The sequence below is a fragment of the Pongo abelii genome, chromosome 17 (genome assembly GCF_028885655.2).
Source record: "Pongo abelii isolate AG06213 chromosome 17, NHGRI_mPonAbe1-v2.0_pri, whole genome shotgun sequence".
NCBI lineage: Eukaryota > Metazoa > Chordata > Mammalia > Primates > Hominidae > Pongo > Pongo abelii.
Window position 1 is genome coordinate 1,179,939 of NC_072002.2, and position 17,183 is coordinate 1,197,121.

Genomic DNA, 17,183 nt, shown 5'->3' on the forward strand with positions numbered 1-17,183 from the left:
GAAAGGCATTTGTGTGAGAGAGCTGTGTGGACTTTGGCAGATAGGGAAAAAAACAAGAGTCCTGAAGTGCCATGTGTCCCATGCCTTTGGCTCCCCACCTTTTCCACCCTGCTGTCTGCCCTGAAAGGCCGCCATTGCCTTCTGGCCTTGCTTGTCTTTGGCCAATGGGAAGTCTCAACAGGAAAGTTTGGAGAGAGGAAGAAGTGTGAGTTGGAGGATCTTGTCCCCGAGTTCTCTCTCTGCAGGATTGTCACAGATTAGCTGCCCTTCTAAACAACAGGTCATGGTTTTGGTGGTCCTGGCCACACAGTCCTCTCAGTTCCAGGCTCCAGAGACTGCTCCCTCCCCTTACCTCTTAAGGCCCAGGTAGTATAATGGCACGTCCCTGTCACTTCCCAGGATAGAGCCTTATCCACTCTGATTTCCTTACCCCCAGCCAACACCATTGTAAGCCGTCTGTTTATTAAACTCCCCTCAAATTTGAATGTGCCATCTGGTTCCTGCCACGGCCCATAGTTCACACAGGCAAGGAGTGTCTGAAGCCAGAAATTCAGGAAACCAAACCCTCAACCATATATGTGTGACTGCATGTGTGGAGATGTGTGCTTGAAAATAAACCTGTCCCATTATTGGCTCTTAAGTGAGAACAGGTACTGGAAGTAGAGGGTTAGTTTATGTCTTTGCACGTGTATCTAATATATAATATCCAAGCCAATTCTATTTGTGCGTTTGTTAATATTAAGAAACATTGATTGAGTGCTTGTTAAATGATAAGATCCTTAGCAAGTACAGTGGATAAAAGACTACAGCTTGTTGTTGTTTTTTTTTTTTTTTTTTTAGGATTTGTAGTTTTTTGACAGGGGAAAGGAGGAGTGTTCCTTGGTAGGTCTTAACTATTGCAAAATGATTTAATTCATGCTGTATTAATGACTTGAACATTCCTTATTTTGGCCTTTGTTGGAGCCCAAAATAAGAAGTGATTAATGATGTCTCTTAAAGGTAGTAAAGGAGAGAAAAAGAGTCCAAGGATTTACCATAAAGACATTTCGTATTCTATTAACCTCATTCTATAACCCTGTGAGCTGCAATTCAAAGGGTAGCCAACAGACCAGTGCCAATAAATGATATTAGTCTGTGACCAGATAATTTGAGAACTTGATTGTAGATGTTTAAAATTTTGTCTTATTGATTAACATAATAATAACAATTGGGCTTTAATTTGCATACCTTCTTAATTTCCTTTTTCCAGTAATTTCTTTTTAGTGTATCTTACCAAAATATCAGTCTGTGACAGACTGAAAGTAACAGTAATAATAATAAAAAAACTAGTCCTTTATCACAGATAGTGTGAGAAGCACTATCTTAGAAGGCAGGAACCTGGTTTTTGGCTTTTATTTTTTAATCTTTGGAGTTTCCACAGTGCTTAAAGTGCCAATTTTATACAGTAAGTTTCTCCACAAAGGTGAAAGGCAATTGTGTTTACAGGGTTTATCTGATGGAATCCCAATAAAAAATAAACAGAACACTCAAATGGGGTAATTTGAGAAGAGCTTAATAAAGGGACAATCTATAAAGTTTTAGGCAGGCTGTGGTAATCAACAAAGGATATGGCAATATTTCAGAGCTGGTGATAGCAGGGTAACTTACTGCCTTTTGGACTGAAGGGCTAAGGGAGGAAGCAGTCGCAAAAACCTGAAGAAATATTTATTGGATGACAGCTGCCTGATGGTGGCCATGACCTTTGGTCAATGGATATGGAACATAGCCATTCCACAGCAACCTGTAGGGAAAAACTTGGGGGAATAAATATTCTGACTTCACTCTTGTCCCTTCCCTGGATCTCTTGCTGGCTTTCCCCATTGGCTAAACTCAACTGGAAGCTAATTGGCAAGGGAATCCACTGATATAAGCAGAACAGGAAGGGGCTTTAGTGTATATGAAGTGGCAAGCTTAGAAGGTCTGTCTATCTACTTTGCTACGTGCAGTCTGAGAGCATGTATAGTTCAGTATACGATGAGCATTTCCAGAGCAGAGGATGTGTCTTATATGTCATAGGTGTGTCATCAATATTTGCAAAAGCAAGGGATAGAATGGGTGCTGGAGAGATAGTTTAGGAAGCCAAGAGTCAAGGTGTATATGTTTAAAAATTTGTATTATTGATTAGCATAATAATAAAAATTGGAATTTAATTTGTATATCTTGGCTAATCGCAAGTTCTTTAGACCACATGCCTGGCCATACAAGATCAAGTCTTGCATGTGAAAGTGGAAACAGCAGAAGACCCCTGTCATCCTAAGATTGCTCTCTTTTTTTTTTCTTTTTTTTTTTTTGAGACAATGTCTGTCTCTTTTGCCCAGGCTGGAGTGCAGTGTTGCAAGCACAGCTCACTGCAGCTTCTGCCTCCCAGGTTCAAGTGATTGTCCTGCCTCAGCCTCCTGAGTAGCTGGGATTACAGGTGCCAACCACCGAGCCCAGCTAATTTTGTATTTTTAGTAGAGACGGGGTTTCACCATGTTGGCCAGGCTGGTTTCGAACTCCTGGCCTCAAATGATCCACCCATCTCGGGTTCCCAAATTGCTGGGGATTACAGGCGTGAGCCACTGTGCCTAGCCCTGAGATTGCTCCCTTATTCAGCAATTCTGGATCCTTTTTTCCAGCATAATTCAGATGTAGATTATGTCAGTTCATTCACAAGTCTGAGAAAAGGAAAAGAATGTGCAGGTTTTGACCCAAAAGCTTGAGGAGAGAGATAGGAGTTACACAGTGGTCTGAGATTGAGGGACTGTGGACAAATCTAGGGAAGTCTTGAGGAGGTGGGAGTTCAGTCTGTTCAGAATGAGAAGAGATGATATCTAGGGAGAGAAAAAATTGTGAGAAATTTGTTCAGATAAGGAAGGAACCAATGTTCATTTATAACTTGTTGAATCCATGATCTCATGGATTCTTTCTTCTTTGCAGTTCTGCTTTTCCAGAATCCTGCCCTTTCCAAAAGGAAGACGGTATGATTAAGTTCCAGGTAAGTGAAAGGTTTCTTTCTCTTTAAATATACTGTTCATTCTGAGGAACCAGACACTTCTGCTTTCTGAAAGGAGGTCAGCATTTTTTGAATGACTACTATGTATTAGGTACTTCATCTTGCTCATAATGACTTTGTGAGGCAGATGGTTTGACTCCCTTTATAGAAGTGAAGAAACAAACTCACAGATTTCAAGATGTCTACTTTGGTGCTACTCTAAGTGTGGTTCATGTAGCAGTACCAGTCCATGAACTGCTTATCACTGCCCCATGAGGGAAAAAGAATCAAGAGTAAGTTCAGAAACTTTTATAGCAATTTGGTGTTGCCGCAGCATCCAAGTGCATGGGCAGCATATACATTGACTATACTCTAAATGTCACTGGTCTCGTTCGATAAGTAACAAGATTTGAATGGGTATCTATTGGTCAGAGTTCAACCAGCAAGGCAGAACCAGTAAGACATATATATTAAGAGATTTATCTTAAGGAATTGACTTATATGATTATGGAGGCTAACTAGGCAAGTCCAAAATCCACATGGCAGTCCCTCAGGAAGGATGGCCAGAACTCTTAGACACAGACTGAAGCCGCTGTCTATGGGTGGAATTTCTCCACCTCTCAGGGAAGCCTCAGCTCTGCTCATAAGACCTTTCAGTTTTTTGAATCAGACATACTCAGATTAGTTAGAATAATCTCCCTTAAAGTAAACTGATTATGGACTTTAATCACATCTACAAATTATCTTCATAGCAATACCTAGATTAGTGTTTGATTCAATAACTGAGGACTGTAGCTTAGCCAAGTTGTCACATTAAAAACACCATCACAGTGTGGAGGAAGGATTTTCTTTTAATCATAAAAAAATTAATTATGAAAGTACACAAAAAAACAAATGGTATTATGAATCTCCACTTGCAGTACCCATCATGCAGTTTCAATGGTTAACTTTTTGCCAAAGAGATTTGCTTAATCTCTTTTTCATTTTTTTCTTTCCCAGAGTATTTTAAGAGGCATGTTATTTTACACTGTATTGGTTTTTCTCTGAGCACATCACTTTTTTATAGTACTTTATTATATATGCAACTAAAATGAATGAGCTCACACTTTTATCCTTCTGCCTGGAAACCATCTTGCCCAAGTCCAAGATTCATTAGGTAAATTTTCTATCTTCTAAATTACAGCAACAGTTTACCAAATGTTCACCACTACATCCAGGTCACCATTTTTCCAACCTCCTATAACAGTGTCCTCAATGGTTACGGCCTGGACCTAAAGCCGATGCCAAGAATATTTGGTAGCACTCTGCTGGTTTTGGTTAGCTTGGGTGTGCCCTCATAGTGAAGACAGAGGGACAAGAGAGCAAGTGAACGCGTGAGATCTGTCAAGGCCCAGGTTAGAACAGGCACATTCTCACTTCTGCTTCATTTTGGTAGCCAGAGTAAGTTACATTGCCAAGTCAAAACTAAAGGGGTAAGAAAACACACTCTGGTCCTTTAGTGGGATTAGTGAGTATGGAAGAGGATATTTCTAAACAGCAATCTAATTTACCACATTCTCTATGTATTTCAGTATATATTTCCTAAAATATTGACTAATGAGATAATCAATAATTATTTCGTATTATCTAATACCCAGACAATAACCAAATTTCCCTGATTATCTCAAAAATATTTTTAACCGTTGGTTTGTTCAAATGGGATCTTACCAAGGTCTATACTATCATATAGTTGGCTGTTGTGTCTCATAATCTCTTTTAATCTAGAGAAATTTGCCCCTCTACTTTATTCTCTCCTGTTATTGACTTGTTGTAGAAACCAAGTTTGGTGTCCTGTGTTCTTTCCTATGTTTGGAATGCATTTGTTTGCTTCCTTTTCTTATCTTTCAATGTGTTATCTATCCACAGTATTTCTTGTAAGTGGAAGCACCAGATGCTTGAATAGATTCAGGTTCAAGGTTTTACAAGAATACTTCATAGATGGTTATACAAGAATACTTAAGACAGGAAAAGATTTATAGATTTTTGCAAGTGTTTATTCGTTGATAAATTTGGTTTCTTAATATTTTGGGGCTCTCCTTGTATCTGCATCCTATGACAATCGCTGCCTAGGCTTCCTACAAGGCATCCATCCAGCTACAAGGGTGGTGGAGAAATGAGTGTTTTGTTATCCCAGGCTCTATAGTTGAGGCAGAGAAGGGAGAATGGGGCATAGGCTGGGTGAACCTCTATCCCTAACCCCTTCTCCCTACATTTGAACACCCCAAGTAGACTTCAGGGTATCTGTATTTCCTGAATGATTAACTCAAATTCGATTTTGTTGCCTCCCACAGAAGAAGGTATACAGTTGTGTTACTGAGAGAGTGATGCTATTAGGACAACCGTGCTGACTCCCCTAGATTTTGTTTTTAATCATTGTCAGATTTGGGTAATTGGACAATTGTTGGGAACATATTCTTCGTGACGTCCTTTGTAACCGCTTGCAACTTTCGTTTGAAAGCTCTGCATTATTTAGAGATGCAGAGTCTATTGAGAGAACATATCTGTAAATACTTAACTCTGAGCAGTGTGATATATGCAGCGATAGAAATATTTTATGTAAAAATTTGTTTCTTGATTAGGAGATGGTTATTAACATCAGATTATTCCCCACATCCTTTTATTTTGAGAAATTTCAATTTATCAGGAAAATGAAAGAAGAGCATAATGTGTAATATTCACCTAGATTCACCAATTGTTGACAATCACCCACAAACATATGCATAATATACGTATATACACACATATCTATATTGTATTTTGATGACCCAGTTGGGGATAAATTGCAGGCATTAATATAATTCATCCCTAAATATTTCAGCTTGTGTCTCCTAAGAGTAAGAGCATTTTCCTACATTTCCACCTTACTGCTAACATACTCAAGAAATTTCACATTGATACCACCATTTTTTAATACCGAGTTGATATCCAAGTGTTCTTAATTATCCTAATAATCTCCCTTTTCTCTATTGTGTTTTTTGAATCTAGGAGCCAGGCTTTTAGTTACCCTGTCTTCTTAGTTCCTTTTAACATGATAAAAATAGATTAATCTGCCATGAAAAAGTGAAAATACCAAATCTTGGTGTGTGATGAGAAATGAAATCATGGAACAGTACTAGACTTGTGTATCAGCACAACACCTTAGTATACATTTATCTGTGCCTATTTCCTGGGCCATATTTTATAATTTGATTAATATTGTTCTTTGGGAATCCCTGATCCAATAGGATTAATGTCCTTATGAGAGAGCCTCAATAGAGCTTGCTCTCATTCTCCCTCTGCCATGTAAGGACACAGTGAGAGGACAGCTGTCTACAAGCCAAGAGAAGAAACCTGAATGAAACTTATCTTGGTGGTACTTGATCTTAGACTTTCCAAACTCCAGAACAGTAAGAAGATAGTTTATTTTGTTTAACCTAATCAGACTGTGGTATTTTATTAAGGCAGCCCAAACAGACTAACACCAGTCATTTGCGTGGATGATTGACGTGGCATGTGGTTGATGTTTTAGGAAAGGGTGACATTCAAGGACATGGCTATTGTCTTCACCAAGGAAGAGCTGGCTCTATTGGATAAAACCCAGGTAAACCTGTACCAAGACGTGATGATGGAAAACTTCAGGAACCTCATCTCCGTGGGTGAGTAACTGAGCATCAGACCACTGGACCTGTGTCCTGAAATCGTCATTTCATACCAGATAGAAAACTCCAGTTAGATCACAAAGAGAAACTTTGACCACTGGAAAGAAAACTCCTAAGAGATGCATGTGCAGGTTAGAACCCTGCAGTTAATGAGTTTTTACAGATCAGTGTGAGGATCTGGCCCCTTGTGAAGGGTTTGTGAGGGAGCTCTCCCCAAATCTCATACTCTGGCCTGTGGGCATTCAATGCAGTTAGTAATCACTCCCTCCCCTAATCACACATTTAGGCTCTCATTCTTTCCTCGTATTTCTCAGAATGAGACTTATAAAATTCACACATCACCAAGAGCCTTGATCTATGGGTTGCTTCTGCAGAAAAATCAATGTTTATCCATTGTTTTGGATAAACCACTGTTAAAGGAACCAAGGGAGAACTTTGGTTTGGTTGGCAGTTACAATAGCAAACACTAACTTGTACATAGTAAGTGTAATCTAAGTGTTGGCTTATTTGATTACTTTTTGATAAATATCTAACCTCGTTTTCATTTCTCAGAGGTTCATATACAGTTATGTGTTACCTAAGTTTAGTGTATGAGATAGAAGTATGGTTTGGCTATGTCCCTACCCAAGTCTCATCTTGAATTGTAGCTCCCATACTTCCCACATGTTGTAGGAGGGGCCTGGTAGGAGGTAACTGAATCATGGGGCAGGGGTCTTTCTCGTGCTGTTCTTATGAGAGTGACTACGTCTCATGAGATTTGAAGGTTTTATAAATTGGTGTTCCCCTGCACAGGCTTTCTCTTTGCCTGCCGCCATGTAGGATGTCCCTTTGCTCTTCCTTCACCTTCTGCCATGATTGTGAGGCCTCCACAGCCACATGGAACTATGAGTCAATTAAACCTCTTTCCTTTATAAATTACCCAGTCTTGGGTATGTCTTTATTAGCAACATGAGAATGGACTAATACAGATAGTTACTGTTATTATCCCCCTTTTATGGAAGTATTACTCTATTTTCACACTGCTGATAAAGACATACACGAGACTGGGCAGTTTACAAAAGGTAGAGATGTATTGGACTTACAGTTCCACATCCCTGGGGAGGCCTCATAGTCATGGTGGAAGGTGAACGGCACGTCTCACATGGTGGTAGACAAGAGAAGAGAGTTTGTGCAGGGAAACCACCCCTCCCCCTTTTTTTTTGAGTCTGGCTCTGTAGCCAGGCTGCAGTACAGTGGTGCTATCTTGGCTCACTGCAACCTCCAACTACCAAGTTCAGGCAATTCTCCTGCCTTAGCCTACCCAGTATCTGGGAATACAGGCATGCATCACCATGCCCAGCTAATTTTTGTATTTTTTAGTAGAGACGGGGTTTCACCATGTTGGCCAGGATTGTCTCAATCTCTTGACCTCCTGATCAACCCAATTTGGCCTCCCAAATTGCTGGGATTACAGGTGTGAGCCACTGCGCCCATTCAGAATCTCCCTTTTAAAAACCATCAGATTTCATGAGACTCATTCACTATCATGAGAATAACACAGGAAAGACCCTCCCCCATAATTCAATCGCCTCCTACCAGGTTCCTCCCATGACACATGGGAATTGTGAGAGTTACAATTCAAGATGAGATTTGAGTGGGGACACAGCCAAACCATATTATCCCACCCCAGCCCCTCCCAAATCTTATGTCTTTACATTTCAAACCATTCATGCCTCCCAACAGTCCCACAAAGTCTTAACTCATTTCAGCATTAACTCAAAAGTCCACAGTCCAGTGTCTCATCTGAGACAAGCCAAGTCTCTTCCATCTATGAGGCTTTAAAATAAAAAAACAATGTATTTACTTCCTAGATACAGTGCAGGTGCAGGCATTGTGTAAATGCAGCTGTTCCAAATGGGAGAACTTGGCCAAAACAAAGGGGCTACAGGCCCCATGCAAGTCTGAAATCCAACGGGGCAGTCAAATCTTAAAGCTCGATAGTGATCTCCTTTGACTCCATGTCTTGCATCCTGGTCACGCTGATGTAAGAGATGGGTTTTCATGGTCTTGGGCAGCTCCATCCCTGTGGCTCTGCAGAGTATAGTCTCCCTTCCGGCTGCTTTTGTGGGCTGGTGTTGAGTGTTTGTGGCTTTTCCGGGCACACGGTGCAAGCTGTCGGATCTAGCATTCTGTGGTCTGAAGGACAGTGGCCCTCGTCTCACAGCTCCACTAGGTAGTGCCCTGGTAGGGACTCAGTGTGGGGGCTGTGACATGTGGGAATTATGGGACATGACACGTGGGAATTATGGGAGTTACAATTCAAGAAGAGATTTGGGTGGGGACACAGCCAAACCATATCAATGGACGAAACAACTGAATCACAGAATTAATAACTTGCCCATGATCACACAGCTTATAAGAAGAACTAGGACTTGAGCCCTCCTAATCTTGCCCTAGGTCTTGTGTTTTTAATAAATAACCTCGTGAAACCAAAGTGTAATCTGTAAACACAGGACCTTCTACATAAATCTGCATATCCCTGCAGTTGTTTCTCAGACTGCAGGATAAAACCCTTTTGGTGAGTCCTGAAATCAAATTACTGTGTCATAACTAGCAATTCTTAAAAAGCAAAATAGATTAATAGAACAGAAAACAAAAGAATTTATCAAAGTGCATTGCACATCGTATGTAAGTATCAGCTGATAAAACTTCTGTTTTAGTGAGCAGTCTGTGTTGATGTTCGTGCCTATTCCTACTGAATCACAATGCTGATTTTATTGTGGGTTACAATCAGAACAATTGGGAAACCACTGCTTAAAGCCCATTTGGGGCTGCTCATGGTCTCCCTTTCCCTGATACTATCTTATAAACTAAAGTCACTTTCAATAAAACAACCCAGAAAGGACCTTAAACCAGAAGCAGTATCCAGTGGGACTTGACCATGATATTCATGCCATTTTGAAACCCATCATAGGGTCCCAAAAATATGATCGTCCTCTTCTGCCTCAGCCCCCGGTTTGTTATATACCACAATCTTGCTTCCCTGGGTGCCAGGCCATTGACAATCCACAGTATCTGTTCCCCATTCTCATAGTCATGGCTGTTTGAGATTCTGCAATAACTTAAAAGGTCAGAACTTAAGGAAATGGATTATAGGATCTGAGTGGTCTCTATCTTTTCATGAAGACAAAGAACGTCGGGGAACATAAAAAGGCTGTCTCTTAGAGCTTGTCTCAGAGGTTTACATATGCATCCCCGCACAATGCCAGGACCATGTTTCACAGTGTTTATCCCTATTTCAATCCCCATTGCCTTTTTATCCCCATCCCCTTAAGGCTCACCATGTACAGTTGTGCAGTTTGTACACAAACATACATGATAGTCCTCCATATGACAGTGATGTGAAGGAAGGGAAGCCATCAGGAGATAGAACCTGTTTGTTTCTGAAACTTCTTGTAACCCTTTGTGTCCCTTACTCTGCCCAACATATGAAAAACACTCCATCAATGTGTATTATTTCTATACACACATACACTACACAAAATGGGAGCCTTTCCCATACCTTTTGTAGCAAGATTATTAAAGTCTTTTTATTGACTACTCTTATAGCGGGGAGGTGAATTTCTTCCTTCATAAATTTTTCCTAAGATTTCCTTTTATTCTTTTTTGCTGTGTGGGGGTTGAAAGGTCTTGCCGTTTCGCCCAGGCTGGAATACAGTGGCACAATCTTGGATCACTGCAGCCTCTGCATCACAGGATTAAGCAATCCTCCAACCTCACATTTCCAAGTAGCTGGGATCATAGGCAAAACCGAGACAATTTTTAATTTTTTTGTAGAGATGCGATCTCACCGTACTGCCCAGCCTGGTCTTAATCTCCTGAACTTGAGTGACCCTCCCACCTCAGCCTCTGAAAGTGTTGCTATGACAAGCATAAGCCACTGCACCTGGCCAAGATTTCTCTTAATTTCCCTACAATACTTGATTTCTAATTGGCAGCTCACAGGTTATAATTATTGTTGATCTAACTGTCTCACATGTCAATGGGAGCCAGGGACAACTTCCCACCCCATCATAATATTTCATTTTCTCAAAACCTCTGGACAGGTGATTCACAAATTCTCTTTCTTCTCATGGGAGACGGGATTAAAAAAACATTTTGAATCTTCAGGAAAAGGGGTTAAATTGCCTTTCTCAAGAAGTGCTTCATTGCTGGCAGATTTGGAAACAAAGGATCCGGGATTTAAGTGTGAGTCAGGATTATATCATGAACCTTCAAGAACAGTGTTCCCCACATTTAGAAGATGTTTACCTCTGTGAAGAGTGGGCAGGCATGTCTCTTCAGATTTCTGAAAACAAAAACTATGGAGTAAATGCCATTATCAAAAATCGAGATATCACAGCATGGCAAAGCCTGACACAGGTTCTTACCCCAGAATCTTGGAAGAAAGCCAACATAATGACCGAGCCCCAGAAATCTCAGGGAAGATATAAGGGAATTTACGTGGAAAAGAAATTGTACAGACGTGCTTGGCATGATGACAGCCTCAATTGGACCTCACGTGATCATCATGAGTCCCAAGAACGTAAAGGAGAGGACCCTGGTAGACACCCCAACTGTGGGAAAAACTTGAGTATGAAATCAACAGTTGAACAACATGATGCAGCCCATGCTTTACCACAGCCTTTCACATGTAATAACTGTGGGGTGGCCTTTGCAGATGATACAGATCCTCGTGTCCATCACAGCACTCACCTAGGAGAAAAATCTTATAAATGTGACCAGTATGGAAAGAACTTAAGTCGGAGCCAATATCTTATCATTCATTGTAAAAGCCACTCAGAAGAGACTCCCTATGAATTCCACGAATGGCCTGCAGACTGCTAACAGAGCTCAGACTTTCCCAGATGTCAGAAAGTCCCCTCAGGAGACAATCCCTACAAATGTAAAGAATGTGGCAAGGGCTTCAGGTGCAACTCCTCCCTTCACAAAGATCATCGAGTCCACAAAGGGGAGATGCCCTACAAATGCGACTTATGTGGGAAAGCGTTTGGATTTAGGTCACTTCTTTGTATTCATCAGGGAGTACACACAGGGAAAAAGCCCTACAAATGGTGAAGAGTGTGGGAAGGGCTTTGAACAGTACTCCAACCTTCTTATCCATCAGAGAGTCCACACTGGAGAGAAGCCCTACAAATCCAGTGAGTGTGGCAAGTGTTTAAGTTCAAGCTCCGTTCTTCAAGTCCACTGGAGGTTTCACACAGGGGGGAAACCTTATAGGTGTGGTGAGTGTGGAAAGGGCTTCAGCCAAAGTACACAGCTTCACATTCACCAGAGAGTCCACACAGGGGAGAAACCATACAAATGCAATGTGTGTGGAAAGGATTTTGCTTATAGCTCTGTTCTTCACACTCATCAGAGTTCACACTGGAGAAAAACCATATAAATGTGAAGTGTGTAGAAAGTGCTTTAGTTACAGTTCATATTTTCACTTCCATCAGAGTGATCACACCAGAGAGAAACTATATAAATGTGATGAGTGTGGTAAAGGCTTCAGCCGGAATTCAGATCTTCATGTTCATCTCAGAGTCCACAAAGGACAAAGGCCCTATAAGTGTAAGGCATGTGGTAAGGGCTTCAGTCGTAATTCACACCTCCTTGCCCAACAGAGAGTGCATATATATGAGACACAGTACACACATTGTGAGCATGGGAAAGACCTTCTGACTCATCAAAGACTACATGAGCAGAGAGAAACATTATAAACGTAGTAAGTCAGGGTTAAATTAGGAAAACAGAAGCCACACTGTATTCCAGATAATAGAAGCTTACTCAGCCTGTGGGAAGGCTGGGGGAGCAAAAGACAGGGACAATGCCATCGACAATGTCAGCCCGCAGCACTGGGGTGTGCCAGGCAAGTATTGTGGATTTCAAGAACTTCTGTATGCTACAATGGCAAAGTAGGTTACTCTTGACAAATGGGTGGTTTGTGGTAGTGTTTGTAGTTAGAGGTCAAATTTCCATTAAAGGGTGTATCCAGGAAAAAAATTCTAATTGGGATGATTATGGTAAGGTCTTCAGTTTAGCCAAAGTCCCTAGATTTTTTTTAGTCCCCAACGGAAAAATATTCTCTGTATGAAGAACATTCAAAAGTGTGCTCAGGAATGAAACCAATGCTCTTACTATGAAAGAATATTAGTACTCAGGTTTTCTATGAGATTCTCTGCACAGGCAAGAAGCTCTGCAGAAGTGACATTTGAAGGATGTGGCAAAGGCAGTGCTGTATTAATCATACTGGTTCCATTTCCTTGCAAATAAGAAGACTCTATTCCTCAGTAACTCTTGCAGTTAAGAGTGTGCCCATGTTTGAGTTCTAGCCAATGGAGTGTGAGCAAAAGTGATACAACCCACTTTCAGGTCTAGCCTTTATAAACATCCTCAGGCTTCTCTATCCCTGCCAAGGTGACCTTGGAGGCTGCTTATTCCAGACTGGGTCGATAGAAGGTCGCTATCTGATCTGTGTTGGATTTCTTTTTAGAGTAAGAAATAAAAATTCATTGTGTCTCACCACTGAGATTTTTAGTGGTTTAATTTTTACTGCAGCATTGCCTAGGCCATCCTGACTAGCATGGAGGGATTTTATAGCAATATGTTTCATTGTCATTGGAGTCCACATACAGAAGCAACATTGTAATTCAGAGTTCAAAGCTTTTAAGTCTTTAAGGCTTGATGTGGCAGTGCAACCATCTAAAATGGTATGGATGGGACTTCTCCAGTGATAACCTTCATTCTTTGGTGTGTACACCAAAAAGAAATGTTCAAGATGATATAGCTGTGGTAAAACTTTACTGAAAAGTACAACCCACAGACGTAAGAAATCTCATACAATAGAGAAAGTCTGTAGTGTGGGAGCTGAATAAATTTGTCAGCTCACACATTAAATGCGATTAAAAATTAACTAGAATAGGTGTTCTGTGGTTAGTCTTAATAAAATTAATTGAATAAAGCTAACATTTACTAAAGTGAGCAATAACATGTAAAAAACCAACAGTGTTCATTTCAGACTGATGCAGTCTTCTTCTCAGCAGACTTGTATAATAATGGGTTTTTAAAGGGTGCTCTTTCTGTCAGCTTCCTCCCAAAATTGTCATTTAATTGGGGGTAACAGATGAATTCGAGAGGCGATCTCTTTGCTCTTTTTTTTTTTTTTTTTTGGAAACAGGGTGTTGCTCTGTCACCCAGGTGGCTGGGGTGCAGTGGCCTGATCATGGCTCACTGCTGAAGCCTTGAACTCCTGGGCTCAAGTGATCCTCCTGCCTCAGCCTCCTGAGTAGCTGGGACTACAGGCATATACCACCATGTTCAGCTAATGTTTTCTTTAAAAAATTTACTTGTAGAGATGGGGTCTTGCTTTATTTCCCAGGTTAGTCTCATTCTGGTTTCAAGTGATCTTCCTACCTCAGCTTCCCAAGGTGCAGGGATTACAAGTGTGGGCCACTGCACTCAGCCCACAATGTCTTTTATTTTTTCTTCAAAAACAATGTCCTTTTTTGTTTTAATTGACTTATAGGTTTCTTCATTTGGATCATGGTTTATTCCTAGTTTTTCCTTCATTACATTTTCCTGCCAGTTATAGTTTGTAAATAGAATAGCCAGTCAAATGCAAATAAAACCGTCTGTGAAGTGTCATTTTCTTACTGATCAGGTGGATAAGAGTGAAGTATTTTAAAAATTCTATGTCAGTAGAAATGAAGAAATGAGTGTTCTTACATAAGTTGGTGGGAAAAAAAAACGGGTACAAAGTTGCTGGAGAGGATCTTGTCTATATATATCAGATGTACAATTTGAATTGTCTTTGAGCCAATGATCCTCCTTCTCAGAATGTATTTTTAGGATGTAATTACATGAGTGGAAAAATATGGTTTCAGAAAGAAATATATTCTAAGAATTTGGCAATGAGAAGACCGTAAACAACCTGAAGCTTCATGTGTAAGAGATTAAGTAAATTAAGGCATCCCATATAATGGAATAACATGACTCCATCAACAATGATCTAGATCTATAAACATGTCCACATATTATTGTCCATGTCCACTACATACTCCAGTCTTCCTACTTGCAAACAGTAGGTTAGAGAAAAAATCTGGGATACACATTATCCCAGGAAGCTTTTGGGGTTTACAATGGGTGCTATATTCCCTCATGAGAGACTCAGCCCTCAGCCTTGGTGGAGGTGTCCCAGGCAATCCTCCAGTTTGGTCAGGAGCAGCCCTTGCATATCACATTAAGGTTTTTAAATATATGATGCTAACAGGATTGTCTCCCTACTTCATAACATTGTTTGCTTTTCCTCTTGTAACAAAGTAGCATGGAAAAAGCAGAAATTAGTCCAGCACCCAATCAGTGGGAGCCAGTCTCATTTACAAATGTAGATGCAGAGATCCTAAATAAATATGAGCATGTCAAATCCAATGGTTTGATAAAAGCATAACAGACTCTGCTCATGTATAATTTATCCTAAATATGCTTATCAGCTTCTGCCTCATAACACACACAAGAACTGAGTAGCTCTAAATACAAATTTATTTAGCTCATGATGTGTGAGCTGGCAAGTTCAGTTGGCCTTAGCTGAGCAGTTCTGTTGTGGGACATGCTAGATTACCTTAACTGGGCTTTGTGCATGCATCTGCATTCAGCTGATGGCTCATCTGGGCCTGGCTGTTTTATGATGGTCATAGATGAGACAATGAATTTCTCTCTGTCATCATGGTCTCTCATCCTCCAGAAGACCAATCTAGGGTTGGTCCCATAGTGCCAGGGTTTCAAGAGCAAAAACTGTGATCTCTTAAGGCCTCATCAGAGAACAGGCTCAATGATACTTCCACCACATTCTAATGATTAAAGCAAGTCACAACACTGGCCTAGATTCATGCGGTGGGATTAAGACAAGATAAAAAATGTTGAGACATAATCATTGGAAGGAAAACGAAGGTACTATTTTTATGTTAGAGAATAATGTTATTTACTCATAAAATTCAAATTCACCTGTAAAATTTGACCAGTTGAAGTCTGTTTTAAAATTATCAGGTCAAAAAATTGGTTTCACACAAAATTGGCACATGAAAATTCATAGCATCACTATGTAAGTGTCTTTTATAAAATGTAGCCAAAATGTTTCATTCACAATAATAATTGTGTGCAAAGACCAGAATTGTCCAAAGGTAATTCTGGGAGTTCCCTTTGGGATGCCTAGGTGAGGAGCTATCTGGAGCCTCAGACTCCCACATTCTTCAGTGGGAAGGGCTTTACATGAGCTCAACTTCCCAGCGGCTTTCTCTTTCTGATGGGAGGTGTTAGAACCTGGCTATCTCATGCAACTTCTGTGAAGCTCTGACAACTAAAGCCAGATTGTCTGTTCTAGTCAATATGTCGGATCAGTTAGTCATTTGATCTGACAACTAAAGCCAGATTTTCTGCTTTAATTAAGTAGTCCAGATTACCTTCATAGTCAATTTGTTCCCCCACCAACATGGATGCATTCACAATTGCTCTTTAAGAAGGATAAAAGCATAGGGGTGAGGTGTGGTCTATCTCCTCCTTCACCCAGGCCCTGGTGATTCTTCAAGTGGTGAGAGAAATTGTGGTCCTGTGCGTTCTCTTCCAGACCCTTAGCTTATGTGTTTTCCCTATAAAACTTCGTCCTAATCCCAGCACTTTGGGAGGCCGAGGTGGGTGAATCACGAGATCAGGAGTTTAAGACAAGCCTGGCCAACATAGTGAAACCCCGTCTCTACTAAAAATACAAAAAATAGCTGGTCATAGTGGCAGGCACCTGTAATCCCAGCTACTCAGGAGGCTGAGGCTTGAGCCCAGGAGGTGGAGATTGCAATGAGCCAAGATCGCACCACTGCACTCCAGCCCAGGCGACAGGGAGAGACTCTGTCTCAAAAAAAAAAAAGAAGTCCCTTATGTGTGATGATAATATTTGATGAAGAGCAACATTGGTGGACTTACACTACCAGAGATCAACATTTATTATAAATTTTCTGTAATTAATACAGTGTAGTATTAGCTCAGGAGAGAAAAAATAGATCAATGGAAAAGAATAGGGAGTCCAAAAACAGATCCACATGTATACAATGAGTCAGTTTATCAGCCTTGAAATATGTTGGAGAAATAATAGTCATTTTAATAACTGATGCTGGGTTCACTGGCTACTTAACACTAGTTCTTCATAAAATTGCAGGTAATAAATACAAATAACATGCAGCTGGAAGACTGGGATCAGTGGCTGTGCCTCCACTAGACTCCCCATAGAAACACATAGTAACAGCTACCAAAGGTGTCTGATCTGTCTTGTCATTTTTTTAACTCATTTTTTTCAGGTATAATTTACATAAAGTGCAGATTTTAACTACATTTGTTTTAAAAATGTACATATCCTTGTTAATAATGCACATTCAACATGTTAAACATTTTCTTTGCCCCAAAAAGTTCCCTTGTGCCCCTTTCCC

At 40.5% G+C, this 17,183-nt stretch overlaps 1 pseudogene; it reads left to right on the forward strand.

The window, feature by feature from the left end:
• Positions 1-283: 283 nt before the first annotated feature.
• LOC129053739 (zinc finger protein 285-like) lies at positions 284-16,481 on the forward strand (annotated as a pseudogene).
• Positions 16,482-17,183: the final 702 nt, after the last annotated feature.